Genomic DNA, 15,142 nt, shown 5'->3' with positions numbered 1-15,142 from the left:
CCGCCTCCAGTCAAACACATGCCCGCACTCACAGTGTGCATCTCTGTGCACCTACCTGGCAGGCATCAGTCAGTGCCGTGCTCTCTCCTGGTACTGACCAGGCATGCCCATGAGGTTTCCTGCATCCATCTCAGCAGGAGCCACCCTCAAAACAATTATAAATGATCTTTTGTTAACTTAAAGGTTTGCATCACTTGGAAATCCATCCTCTGACCTCACTGGGGTGTCATAATAAATCTTTTATCGCATGTCTTCATTTATGATTTCATCCGTTGGTATTTGGAGAATACATTAACCTTCAGGTTACTGCAGGAATACAAACTCACTGTGAGCTTCTGGTGGTTGTGGCGTCTACAAACTCAGCTCAGTGGACACAAAATAACTCTGGGCTGTATTCCTCTGAGGGAGACATGAGCGATCTCTCTGTTCAAGAGAAGAAATAGTAGCCTTTCACTACAGTGTCCACAGCTGACGTCAAGACGAAAGGATGTGGATTCACTGCTGAGATGGAGAGACAACATTGGGAAGCCACAACATCTGGAGCAGATAACAGTTCTCCTTTTACAGATCATCTCTTATTCTCATAGACCGTATGAGTACAGTGGATGATGTCTCTGCTTCCAGAAAATGAAGCCAATGCAGAAGTGCCCAAAACTGAAAATGACATTTTATCGAGTTTCCTCTTGGGGGCGACTCCTCTGGATACATGAAGATGTCAAATTGTATGTAATCTATGACCAAATTAACCTACTTCTCCCTTGATTCATAACATTTTCTTGGGGAGTTTATGGTCTCAGTCACTAGTAATAGAAGTTCCTCAATACAGCATGGTGTTCTTTTAAACGGGGCATTTTCACCAGATATACTTTTTTATGCATGTTATTCAATACATCTGCAAATGTGGTGAGCCAAAAATAAATCTTCCAAATCTCCCCCTCTCTGCGAACGACTATAAATCAAGGTATCGGAGCATATATGCAGTGTGATTGACAGCAGATCTCATGCACCGATTCTTGTCCTTGTAAGTTTCACCCATCATTTCTTCCCAGCTCCTCCCTCCCTCTACTCTCTTCAAGATGGCATTAGACTGCAAAACTCAAGGCTTCAAGTGGCAGGTGTCACGGTGTGTTGACACATGGGAGACTGCTGTTCAGCATCTTGATTGGGAGAATGTATACGTCCCATATATTCAAACCCGTAGTCGGTACATTTACATGCACAGTTTGATCGAGCTAAGTCAGACTAAGGCGGGCGTTCGTGCCAGGTATGAACATACTCTCCATAAGTGGAGAAGAAAATCACGTCTGACTCCGCCTCTGTAGGTGGCGCTGTATCTCTGTAAGCTAGTGTGTATTGAATCAGTTTGCTGTTGACCTTCACGTCACAGACGTAACGATGGACAGTGAGATGGATCGTGCTGTACGTGTCTCTTCGTCAGTCCAAAAGTGGGACTTTTTTGTCTTTTTCCAGCAACAGTTTTGCAATTCCCTTCTACTTCTGGGTCAAAGACCCGGGGAGGAAATGTTGGTGCATGCACAGAAGGCCAAGTCCAACTCCAGTCTGACTAAGCGTGTACATGCAGGAGTAATCGGACTATGATTTGCATTACCCAGGCATGTTAGTCTGATTAAGACTAGCTCCATTTTAGTCGGACTAAAGTGTTTACACGTATTAGTCCAACTAAAATCGGACTTTTAACATGTGTCTAAACCGGGGGTTCTCAAACAGGGGTCCTTTGCGTGCTGCCTGAGAGTCTGTGAAAAGTTTCCAGATTCATTTTCCTTCCTTTTTTCTATGTACCAAAATGGCTTAAAGTACAATGAATTCTAAATGAATTAGCATTTTGCTATCTGAAATTCTAAATTTAGATTCAGTCTACTAATTTATCCTCAAATCAAAAGTGAAATGCATGATGTGGTCCATGTAATGCAGTATTTATTTTATTTGATCTGGTATCATGTCTTTGGCTGGGGAAGACTGTTGAATGTGCGGACAGTAGAGATGTCCTACTTTTCACACTTTTTAACAACGTTGTGGTGACTCAACTTGTGCTATGTTTAGTTAAAGGACGTGAGTCACAGTGTGTCCTGTTTGGTGACAGGAATCTCAACGACAAAATCCGTCCTGTCGGGCTCTGATGTTGAACTTTATGAAGTGCCTTCCCAATTAAGAGTGCATGCCAGAGTGCACATATTATCACTCACCGATCAAGAGGGCATTTATCCCTCTAGGGTGAACAGATGCTCCTGTAATAATAATTAGGGTAATTAATGTAACTATAATGAATACCACTGGGGATGTGGAAAGTTTTCATGCAGAGAGCAGCGTGGTACTTGTGTGTCTCTGCCGGTTGGAGTTGAGAAAAGAAAGGAATCATGATGCTGTGTTTGATAGCAGGATTGAATGAGAAATTAGCAATTCAATCAATTCAATCCCACTGCTCATTTTCTGTTCAGACTTCTAACTATTAATGCATAAAAGTAAAGTTATACTGTTCTCTAGGGCCCAGTATTGGTGCTTATTTTTCAGAATGGATTAGATTCTGATTTGATTTGTTTCAATGTGATATCGATTCACTGAGAGATATTTCAGTTAGCGTTCTAATTTTGCTTTGTTATGAAACTTTCTTTTACAGAACTAATACTACAAAAGAAGTCATTACATTAATGCACTTCTATTTAATATTACCACAAAATAAAACTCTATGCAATACAATCGTAGGCGATAATTTGGTTCTTGAACCTTAAAAAAACCTTAACCCATTCCAGTTCAAAAGGTACAGCCTAGAAGTGTCCAGACAGTGTGAGGTAATTACCAAGTTGTCCAGCAGAGGGTGCTGTAACCACAGCTTGGCTTGCATACATGTCCTCTTTGCTCATCAGAAGAAGACAACAGGGCTGTTTTACATCATTTGGAAAGCGGCAAGATATTGGATATGGCATATATTCAAATATAAATATTAAGATTTTATGATTCGATTGATCTTTCAGATGAAGATCAGTATAAATTAGAATAGTCTGTGTTTTTCTTTTTTAACCTAAGCCTATTCTATGTCCTGAGTGATCCAGGATGTAAAGAAACAATAAACATTGATGGTCAACTCCTGCACCACCTACAGTAATCTAAAAAGCCAAAAGTTGGGTATTCAAGCAGGCAATGAAAATGTTTGAAAGTAAACTCCAGAAAGATGATTCATGTGCCGATAGCGGCGCGTGGCGCTTGCATCGGCAGTGCAGAGGGCAGAGAGCGGCTGGCAGCCGGCAGACTCCCAGTAATTACGGATCTGCTCTCACACCTGCAGCCCGGGGAATAAAAAAAAGAAAAGAAGCCTGGGAGAAAAGATACAGAGATAAAGGAGGATTCCCACAGGACACACTGAATATAAATGATACATTTGAGTAATAAAATATCAACAATCCTCTCAAAATTACATGAAGAAAAACTTTTTGAAAAAATCTGCTACACGCTCTGGCTTTCCTCGTGATTCTCTTCATACTCGTCTGTTGAGGGCAAAGTTTTTACACACTACGTGTTATGACTTGATGCTGGATAGATTCAAGACTTATTGTATATATATTTTATTTTTTGCATGGGTTGGTTAGTTAGCGCTGCGTCATACTTGCTTGTATTCCATATCCAAGGAGAGCTGCTTCATATTCACACATGTGCATAAAAAGCTCCAATAAAGGTCTGCATATATTCCCTTCCAGTATCAGCAATTTCTCCCTCAGATCTTGCCCTATTCTGTATGTATTATGTATTCTTTGAATGCTGAGTTGTACATATTGTATGCGGGTACCAGCGGACATTCTCAGATAACCTCGAGCAAGTTTTCATGGATACTGTCTTCTTCATTCTCTATTTCAACCAAAACTTGCCAGCCATCAACTGAACAGGAGTGTTAAAGGGAGCATGGACATGTTGCAAGAGCCTAGTCTTGATGATACCTCATATCATATCCCCAACAGAACATAATAATCTGATCCAACCGTGATCAGAATACTCCACATCTTTTTGTTAGTATGACCCTATGCCAGTTTATGGCGTTTCGATAATGCTTTTTTTTTTTAACCGTCTTATTCTGACTATTGTTCTCATTGACCTGATGCTGGAATACACACTGAGGTTCACATGATCAATATCTAATCACTTTATCACCTTATCAGCAATCTCGTCACATTTAGTTATGTAGACGTAGTCGGACGAACTGTTGAAGGTCAAGCTGAGCATCAGAACGTGGAAGGGATTAAATGACAGAAGGTGGCTGTTCGAAGTGTTTTCAGAAACTGATGATTTTCATACACAAACCATTTCCAGGGTTTTCCAGAGAAAGGTCAGATAAAAAGAGGAAAAATGTCCAGTGAATAGCGGTTGTCATGAGCAAAAATGCCTTGTTGATGTCAGAGGAGAATGGCCAGACTATTTTAAAGTGGTATTAACCCTTGGTGCTCACATGGCACGGATCTGTGGCACAGGCGCACCCTTGGAATAAAACACAACTCCTTATATGGACATCCTGGGGCTGTGTGTTTATAGGTCACATATTCAGGCTTGAAGATGTCGTCTTATGTGTTGTTGAGTTGTGATTAATTTTACATTTTAAAAAAAGGGAGTAGCGTTAATTGTGCAGAATTCACAAAATAGACAGTTTTTCCTTTATTTTTATTTTTAAGCCAAGCGAAACTTGAACTGTGACGTATTTCCAAATTTCACAAATTCAGTCCAATTTTTAACATTTAGATTTTTAAACTTTTTTGCTCAGGTTTGTTCATATACAGAATCTCATCAGATTTCCTATAGGTTGTGCTGAAAAAAAAAGGATATAAGCCACTTTATAATGCATACATATATATATATATACTTATAGCCTCTGTATACGTTTTAAGCTCTAGCATGTTCTACCCATCCAACCTTGAATCCGACAGACTACAGCAGCAGCCTCTCCTGCCACTTAATCAGCTGTCTGGTGTACCTAATAAAGTGGCCGATCACTGATCATCATCCTTATTCATTTACTGCTGGGGAATGAGACCATATAATTATAGAACAAGGAAGAGCCTCTTCATTTCACGTTGTTGGCAGCCGTTCAGGGCAGTCATTAAGAAGTATGGATAGCCCATTTAAAAGTAGACTAAAGCACCGTTAAGTCTGAATTTATTGGCAGCAATTATCCACGGATGTTATAATGTCAGCTTCAGGTTGTTTCTTGGAAATTCTCTCTTGAGCACAGTTTTTTTTTTTTTTTTAGGTATTGTTTACATCATAACATCATTAAAAGCTTGCTGTTGGCACAAACTCCTCACAGTGTAACCATGAATGTGTTGCCAGATTACTTTAAAATCCGATGTCGGATCAAGCAACTTCTGCATTTACATGATTGTTTCCATGAATTCGGAGTGGATTTATGGACACAGACTGTATATAATGCCTCTCTTCGGGAAGTGTAAGTGGCGGCGAACGACTCCAATATGTCTGTGTGTCAGAATTTGACAGCATTATGACTTCAGGATGGGGAGCGACCTTCACCTTACGCAGTGTCTTTGCCTCACGTCTCTCCTCACATGCCGCCTCTTCATCTCTCCTGCATCCTCCCGCCTGTGCTTTGCCGTGTTGGCTTTTTCCTGTTGAATTATCCGTCTTCTTCAGACCATGTCCGGTGTTTTCCCGGTGGTTAAAATACCTTCCGTGACGATGAGCTAAATTAGAGGGCAGCGACAATTTCACCCACCAGTAATGCTGCTCAAATGACTGAGTATAAACTGCTATTTTGCCAGAAACAGCGAACAAAGAGACTATCTACCTATTTATTTACCTATTGTTGTCGTTGATTAAAGCTTTCTTTGTTGATGCAGCTGTGCGTATGTGTAGAACCATATGCAGCAATTGCTGGAAATGACCACCCACAGTCTGGTTTCCATGACTTCAGAGGACATTACATTGACTTACATTAATTGTATTTTTACTCCATGGTTACTAACCCTAGCCCTGTACGTTTGGCCTACTTTTAGCAACTTCCTGTACATAGTTTTTGATGGATCAATCTGAATATTTTGTGCTGGGTAATTGATCATTCAAGGATGTTCCCATAAAATATTCATAAGAATCTACCTACTGCCCGACTGTGTTTGGGCTCGAAAGTCTTTTTTTAATGTTAATGGGTCTTATTTTTAGGGCCACGTTAGAAAAATATGAACAACATGAATTCTAAGTATCTTCTTGTATCTTATTTTCTCTTCTTGTATCTTCTTTTCTCTCAAAAGCAAAGCACTTTGGGGCAACAAGGGCTGTTTTTAAATGTGCTATATTAATAAATTTGACCTTGTCGCCACATCAAATCTTGACAAAAATGACAAAAGTGTCAAAACTAGCACCAACCCTCCCCCACTGTCTCCATAAACTTAATCTAAACCTAAAGTAATATTGCCTTTTCCGCAGAAAGCTGATACAGTGTGCAGTCATTTGTGACCTCTGCTCCGTATTATCTATTCAAAGTCCATCTCCCTGCTCCATCAAACCTGGCTCCACCATTTCAAGATTTTCAAAAGATTACGCAGCTGCCCCGTGTATACCTGCTCCTTCCTACCCGTTAACCTGAGTGCTGAGGAAATTATCTCATGATTTAACCCTACGATCATAATACTCCCAAACACTTTTGTGCTGTCAGCCGTCAAGAGCCCGAGCCCCCAGGCTTAAAATGATAAATGTAGAACGTTGCACACTCACAAAAAGTTCTGCTTTACAAGTCTTTATAAGAATGTTATTCAGGATTTATGGCTTTTTTTGGATTTTTGAAATAATCTGCTAACAGGTCGGATGTGTGAAATGTGATAGGGTCGTTTTTCTAGCTCCAAGAACATGTGCCGGATTGGGATTAGCATTCGTTCAACTCTAATTTCTGTCAAAGCAAAATGCACTGTTTCAGTTTTGGGTTGGTCTTTTCTTTGTAAAAGAAAAAGGAGTGAGTTGGGGCATTTCTTATTGGTGATGATTAGTTATACCGCAACAGACATGCGTTAAAACACCATCTTGAATTCCTTTTATGATGAGTGTTGAGATGGCTCCACAAATGGAATATTGCTTTGAAGGAAGCAGTATAATACAAAATCCACTAAATGTCACAGCTGCGAAAGACAAGACCTTCTTCTGAGTAGCAAATATGATTTTATGACCCGCTGTGTAAGTCGAAGCGTAGCACTGATGTTGTGAGATACTGAATGTGTATGCATTATGGCTGCAACTTCTTCCAAAAATGAAGTTTTATGTGACATGATATACCTATACCATAACTGTTATCGCTCTTATCGTTACAGTCACGTGAGGATAGGAACTTTGTTGTGCTGCCCATCTGTAAAGCTTCCAACGATGACTCCAAGGTCCAAGCAAACAGGTAAGCCCACGGAATTCTTTGTTACGTCGCCATCTATAGTGAAGAACCAGAATTGCTTCTACACGCTTGCTTTTCAGATGCTCTGGTGTCAGTTTAGCAAGCAGAACGTCACTGTCTAATTTTTCTGACGGACCAAGAGGGGGCGTTCAAAGTGGATCTAATGGTGCTTTGCAGTCATGCAGTTCTAGCATGACTTGGCTCTACTTGTTTTGTTTTGGTGTCAGTCACGTCGTTTTCCATGACTATAGTACCTTAAATGTGGGCGGGGTCTTCATAGCACGGCTACACGAAACTGCCATGATGTTGTTTCATATGCGACACAAACTAGTCAGGTAAAGCAGTTGTTTTCGGTGGACCAGAATCATTAGAATCAGTTACTTAAAGAGGTTTGTTCAGTGTTCCCTGCATGACTGAAGAACAGACTCTGAACTGAAGTATGACTGAACAGGTTGTGATTCAGTGGCCGGCAGTCCGTCAACTTCACATTTTAGTATCGGCTCAGCTCACTTGGAACCTCGTCAGAGCAGGTACTAAAAAAAGTACCGGGTACTATCGCTAATGGAAAAGCAAAAAAAAGGACTAGAGCTGAGCCAAGTAGGGCTAAAACTGTATAATAGAAATGACTTCAGATGGTCTGAGGTGCTTCTAGGTTGTGCATTTTTTTGACCTTTTTAACTATCTGAACTGTGGCAACCTTTGTCTCAATAAGTATGCAATTATTATAAAAGATTATTTAATAAAGAAGTGTCATCTCCTCATGTTTGCACAGAAAATAATAAATAAAATACAATTCACTTTGTAGTTTATACACAATAGTGGCATGATCCCTCACTGCAGTTTATTATTGCTCGGGTGCTGCTGGGCACAAATTAACGCTGGTTTAACCTTGTCCTTCCTTCATTTCTCCTTCTCTGCACTTTCCAGCTGCTGTCTTTCGATACCTCCTTCATTGTCACACTTTACCTCCTTTTCCCCCCTCACGCTCCCCTTGTTCAATTTGTCCTCTTCACATGGCCTTTGTCCAGACTGACACCATCACACATGCCCTCTTCACTTCTCCTTTCCTGTTATACACTCCATTTCACCTCTCGGCTCATATCTGACCAGCGCAGACCTCACCTTCATTGCTCCCACTCTTGTTAAACCTTTAAGCCCAGGTGTTGGAAATTAATGTTATATCTGCCCTTGAGCACTCAGTGATATGATATGATGTAAGGCCTCCGTGTCTTCCGCGCTTTAAGGGTGTGGAGGTTGTGTGGGAGCTGCTGAGGCGTAAAACATGAAAGTTGGTTCAAATATAACCACTGTATACTGTCATCAGAGACATAATATTCTGTCCTACTGACAGACAGCAGAACTTTATCCTGACAATGCAGCACATGGAATGACTTGTAACTAATCCACAGAATGTAAAAATCAAAAATGGACTTTGTGTCTCTGGGTGTAGAAAGAGAAGCCATTGTGGAAGAGCTTAAAACCTGTTTTCTCCTGAATGTCCACCAGGGGCGACTCCTCTGATTGCATCAATCCCTGCAGCATGAGTTCCATTTTTTGGAGTCAATAGATTATAAGAGGCGTAATTGATGGCAGATTAACAGGCATTATCACAGTGAGAGAGCCATTTCCGCACCATTTTCTCATCCACACGTACGATTACGTAGGATTGCTTTCTAGCCTATCTTCACGTTCTCATCCAAATATAGTCTCGTTCTTGTTTTTCGAAAAAGCCAAGACGCTGCTGCTTCTGCTTCATAATGGCGGTTCCCAAACCAGTGGGCGAGTTAATCTGGCTTCTCCTTGAATTTATCATTTTTGTCAATCGTATCCGACTCTTGGCAACATGGTGAAGTAAAGAAGAAGTATAATCTATCCGAGGTAGGTTGTCTTCTGTGGGACGTGATATTTGCCTTGTTTTGGTGCTCTTTCCTTGGACGACTTTTCCATCCGACACATGTTTAATTCATAACAGCATCCAGCGAGTTCGCCATGTTTTGCAGGAACAGTAAATAAGCTTTGTCATGGCTCCTGCCGTTTTCCTAAGTGGAAAATTTAAACGAGGACGACGCTCATTCCCATATTTGTCCCGTGGGCTCACATCTTGTGCTGATCCGGCGTCTCACTCCTGTGACTCGTGTGTAATCAGCTCTGATCTTCTGCTTCTCCACCTGTCCTTCATTTCCAGTTAATGTTTGTGTGTAAATGTGCAGTAAAAGGGGGCTGTTGCTGTTTGCCAGATGTTCTGCGTTGTTTGCTTTGTTGTCTAAACTATTCCTGCCCCAAAATCTGTGATTTTTACAAGCTGTGTATTATTTGCCTTCATAATCCTTGGTAGCTTCATAACCTGCCTGCCAGTTGCTGTCAGACTTACTGTAATACTGTACATATGCAATACCTCCCACACTGTGTGTACCTGCATTCAGGCTTTTAATTTTTCTTGCGTTTTTCTTGACCTTGGTAGTATCCAATGGAAACACACACTATACCAAACTGAACCGTCCCACTCGATAAAAACACGGTGTAAGAAAGCATTTTTAGCCTGCACCTTTCAGCAGAGTCCACCATATTCTACAGTTTCTACAGTAGCATTGAAATAAACCATCACTGGGCCAAACTTTAATGTTTTAAATGACTTAAACCATATGGTTTAGCAACAGTTAGATGTTTTCATATGTCATTCAGAGAAGAATTTGGATTTCTGATCATTTCAACCCAAGCTCAAAAACTTTATAATAAGTTTCGTAACGGTGAAAGAACAACTGCTAATATCAAACAGCAACCACTGGGTAAAGCACTGCACACAGATCATAATCTCTGAGGAAAATGATATCCATGTGCTGGAAAGATGACTGTGACTGTGTATAATTCAGACTGTTGTAACTAATAAGTTGGCCTCTGATTATACTTTAATGGATCAACAAAACTGCATATTTTCGTTATGGGATTTGGGATCTGTTTAGCTTCCAGGACAGCCTGCTGCATTGAGTCCAATTTAAAAGGAAATTGTTGTAACTGAATATTAAAACATTTGCTTGACTCCCTGGAAGCAACACAACAACAAGAGCCAGACCCTGAATCATTCTCCATTTACTTGCTTTGGACTAGAAGCTGGATTGATTGCATTTCTTGGCCTTCTCCCCATCCATATATCCTGGCAGCCATTATTCCCCCAAAGTATGTTATTAGTGTTTCAGTGAGACATTGGACTCGGAGGCTGAGTCGACAAGGTTGCCAGGCTTGTCATGCACCTAATTTACCTGCTCAGCATGAGACACAAACCTAAACCTGAACCCATATCGATCGTGCACAAATATTGAAAAACAGATATGTATTATAGCAGACACAATGAGGTTGGTGGAAGTTTTTCCTTTTAAGTCGACTGACTGAGAGCCCTTCAGATCCTGGTCTGAGATCGGTTAGCGTCTGATGTAAGCGTTTTAAAGAGCCAACGCGACGAGTTGGGCCACAGAAAGAACAGACCGCACTCTCTCTCTCTCTCTCTCTCGTGTGTGTGTCTCATGTAGCGTTGAAAACCCATTTACGCAAAAATCTGAGATCATGACATGTTTATCATATTAAAGCGTGGTTAGTCGTGTGATTTCATGAGAAAAAACACATGTTCATGATGCCGTGTTTGAAAACAAAAGGGCAAAGGGTCAGTCAAATGATTTCAGTGTGCATCGTGACGCGCAGTTGTTCAGTATAGTTCAAAGAGATAATGAAATTGGACCACAATCCGTTCAATGTGTGAGTTGTGCAGCCTTTTGGATTTTACTCCCGAGGCCTAGGTCATACTTTCCGCAGAGGTCCAATAATCATGTCACGTAAATGTCACCATCCGCTCATGTCTGTGGGAGGACCCATGAGGACAGAGGCGATCACCTGTCACGCAAGCCTTTCCTGTACAGTTGGTGGCGCTCTTTTGTCAAAAAAAGAGACGATGAAGTAGACGATGACCACAGATACTTGCTTGTTCAACCCCTCGCTCAAAGGTTGAACAAGGAACAGTATGACCCAGGCCTTAGCATCATCTTTTAAAAGTAAAAAAAAATCGTCCAATTATGGCAGATTTTGGATTCCTCTGTGTTGTCAGCTTTTTCTTCTTCCATCTACCATTGTTTGTCTCAAAGTTAAGTCTGACAAAATGGGAAACTGATTGAGAGGTGCACATGAAAGATGACGTCTTCGACAGCGCAAGGTCTCGGAAGAGTGATTGCTGGAAAAGCCAAAGCAGCTCGGTTTCGAGTCTGTGTGGGCGCTGAGTGATGGAGACTGTAGCATTTCCCCTCCAACATCCAGCTTTGGTGGACTGCCGTGTTTCCTGTCAGAGTCAGAGAGAACGACAGCAATTCAAACATGGTCTAGGACATGTATGTCTTGGACTCACCAAAAAGAGTGAAATTCCCTCTGTCTGTCTCTCAATGAATGAAAGAGACAAGCCTTTTCTCTTTAGAGCCAAAACAGTGTCAGTTACCGCTGATGGCTTCACAGCTGGGTTAGCTGACAGGATATAGACGTGCTCTGCTTCTCGCCTTGAAGTTGAATTTAATCCAGATAATATGATGTGATGTCCTTATAATGAAGATGCTTATTAGGATGTTCATCATGTTATTTCACAGCTGAGAAGGAGGATTTAGATTCTGTATCCTCCAGTAATTAACTTTTTGGAGCCTCACAGAGCAGATTTTCAAAAGTTTACTCAATTGCTCACATTGCTGTGTCCATTGCATTTATTTTTCTAGTTCTGGAGATGTTTATCTCATGGCTTGACCATTAATACAAATTCAAAAATATAATCTCCGCTATTCCCAGAATCAGTGCCCTATAGGAAACAATCGCTCAAGCCAACATTGGCTGCTCCACGTGTGACTGAATGGAAACTAAACTGCCAGGCAATGAAAGTTGGGCACGATGCCAGTGTCTTTAATAAAGTACACTTCTGTCTGCTAGAGCTACAGCTATGTACACTGTGATTTCATTGAGATATTAAATCAGCAGACACGTGCTTAAATGACCTTGGGGCTCACTGCTGAAATGTCTCTAAGCTGTTGTGGTGATGTAGCTTTGAATCAGCTCGCCACAATGCATCAGATCTGCCGCAGGAACAAATCACTAACAGATTTCCAATCAAGGGGCTTGCCTGCAATGATGAAAGACTCTTGTCCCTTCTATTATGGCAGCCCTGATCGATCTGCGGGTCACTTGAGGAGCGAGGGCCGTGGAGAAGTGAAATAAGACGGAGGGATGTTCCCATAGCGAGGCAGACACAATGGGCTTTGGACCTTTTTTTTTGGATGGATTGAAGAGATTATAGGGCAGCTTTAGAAGGGCCGTAGAGGGAGTTAACGCATTTGTTTGACAGCAAGAGTTACATAGATGATGACAACAAATGTGGTGGAAACTGAACTGCGAGGACTCATGTTGCACTTCTTTTTTTTCTCCTCTGAATCAGTGGAATTTGCCGTGAAATTCAGTCGTTTTGAATCCTGCATTCCCCAAGATCTGAACAGTGAGAGCTGTTGAATTGAATTGAATTTGCCAGCTGACAGCTGCACAAAGCTATTGTTGAAAGTTGAAATACGGAAATGTCAAGTACAAACTAAATGTTGTGTTTAGCAACCCCACCACAAATCATGAGGCCATTGCTTGTTAAGGGAAGATCGGAGCAGATTATTGACAGATTATTGATTCTGTAGTTATGTCCAATCTGGTCGCAATGCGTCTCCGAACACCTCCGAAAGTGGTTTAGCAGATCAGATAACAATCTGCCTGTACTTGTCAGGCGGTATCCAATTGCAATCCGACCACAGAAAGCACATTTTAATTCCAGGTGTAAAGGAGGCCATCACCATTATATTTAATCCACTGGATTATCCACTGGTTTCACGTTGAAAACTGAGATCCAGTGGTGTGGTATAACCTTTCATTGTATGTGTGATCAGAGCTAAACAACCGGCTGATGATGTCAACAGTCTTCTTCCATGTCTGTTTCCAATCTGAAGTCATGTTTCTGTGACATCGCTTTTAATGGCAAATGTGTGGTCCTGTGTCGGTGCGCCATCAGAGGAGTAAGAATCTTTAAAAATGGGCCTCATCTGTCATCCGAGTCTATTATGGCCTAACTGGGTTTTTTTTAAAGAGTGGATGGATAGATAGATAGTTGGTCATCATCAATGATTATATTGGTAACATTTCACTTAACTTCAGGTAGCATGATGTCATCAAACTAGGACTTTTGTTAACGTTTTGATTGAGAGACTCCTGGCGGCAGCATGTACTTATACATGTACTGTGCGTTTAAACATAGAGGTTGTTGTGAGTTGAGACATTCAAAGTGGAAATAGGGTCTGCATTTATTGCAGCATCGATTTAAATGGCCAATTATCATTCACAGCACAATGTGTGGGCTCTATTTAATGCTTTACCATTGTGCTTAATACCTTTTTATTGCATCTCTTAAAACCAGTGTTGACCTAAATTAGAGGTATGTAGAGGTAAACTAAGGGTATTTACACATTTTGAATCTGAACATGTTGCTGGCACACAGATCCCGAGCTCTTTGAAAAGCCTACATTTGCAGCTGTCGCGTTTCCAGCCAGGCCAGACGAAAAAAAAACAAAAAAAACAAGCATCTTTTAAGGGAATGTGTTAAAGCAAGAAGGTGCTTATTTGTCTTCCTTTGAATCACACACTGGTCACGAAGTCTAACAGTCAATAAGGGAATGTCAGGTCAGTTTAGATCCCGGGGAAGCTGCCTGGCATCGTTCGGGGGTGACTACATGAGAAAGGATTGTCTGAGACCACTCAGTCGTGTAGCGGTACCAGCTAGATTAAAAGACCTTGTATGGGATTATGTGTAAATGTGTCTGGTGACATTACTGATGATGACATGCACTATTCAAGCCTGAGTTCCCACTGTGCTAAGGGTTCAAGGCCAGTCTGCCCCTCTTCACTCTCAGCTAATGATTAATGAAGGCGCCCTCATGTGATACCATCCCCAACAAGAACCTGGAACTCTAAAGGATCAGCACTGTCTCTGACTAGGTGTATTCGTTATTTATAGCTGCTGTGTTATTAATGAGAGCCCGATACCCCTACAGACGGTGAATACTGCTTGCAATTCAGAAGACCTTTTCAGGAGACAGACACAGGAGATGGGAAAGGTGAAGCCACATGGTTTCCTTCAGCTCCAAAGATGATGCACAATGACGGTTTCTGGATTCTGAACTTCACTGGAATGCGTGAGAGGAGATTTGGTGACGTGAAAGCTCCTCACTACTCACCTCTGGAGGCACCGTTTAAACCCTTAGGGCTGTAACATCACAGACAATCAGCTTAAATCCAACCTTCTTACCTTCTTTCTTGCCTTTTCTTGATATTTCAGCTTCTCAAATCCAATAAATGTCTCAGAAGTTATGAGGGAAAAAGGTTTGTGTTACTAAACACCGTCTGGTTTGTCACTGCTCGACAGGAAGTCGTGCTATGTGTTAATGTCACAATGGTTAAAAAATGAGCGCTAATAACGGAGGATGGACGAGCTGGTCTGGGTTTGCTCTGAGATCTCGGAAATTAAGAACAGCTGGACAAACCTTTAATGTATAATCTTGTGTGTAATTTTTCAGTTTTCCAGTTTTGGCATGTCTCAGTAGATTTGAGAAACAGATATTTGTTACATTGCAGGAACGCAGCTCTTAAGGAAAAATGTGACACCGTAGACGCTTCATTCTTTATAAATCCTACCTCCTTGTATTTAATCGG

Source organism: Solea senegalensis, linkage group LG18 (assembly GCF_019176455.1).
Source record: "Solea senegalensis isolate Sse05_10M linkage group LG18, IFAPA_SoseM_1, whole genome shotgun sequence".
Classification (NCBI taxonomy): domain Eukaryota; kingdom Metazoa; phylum Chordata; class Actinopteri; order Pleuronectiformes; family Soleidae; genus Solea; species Solea senegalensis.
Note: the sequence above shows the minus strand (reverse complement) of the source record.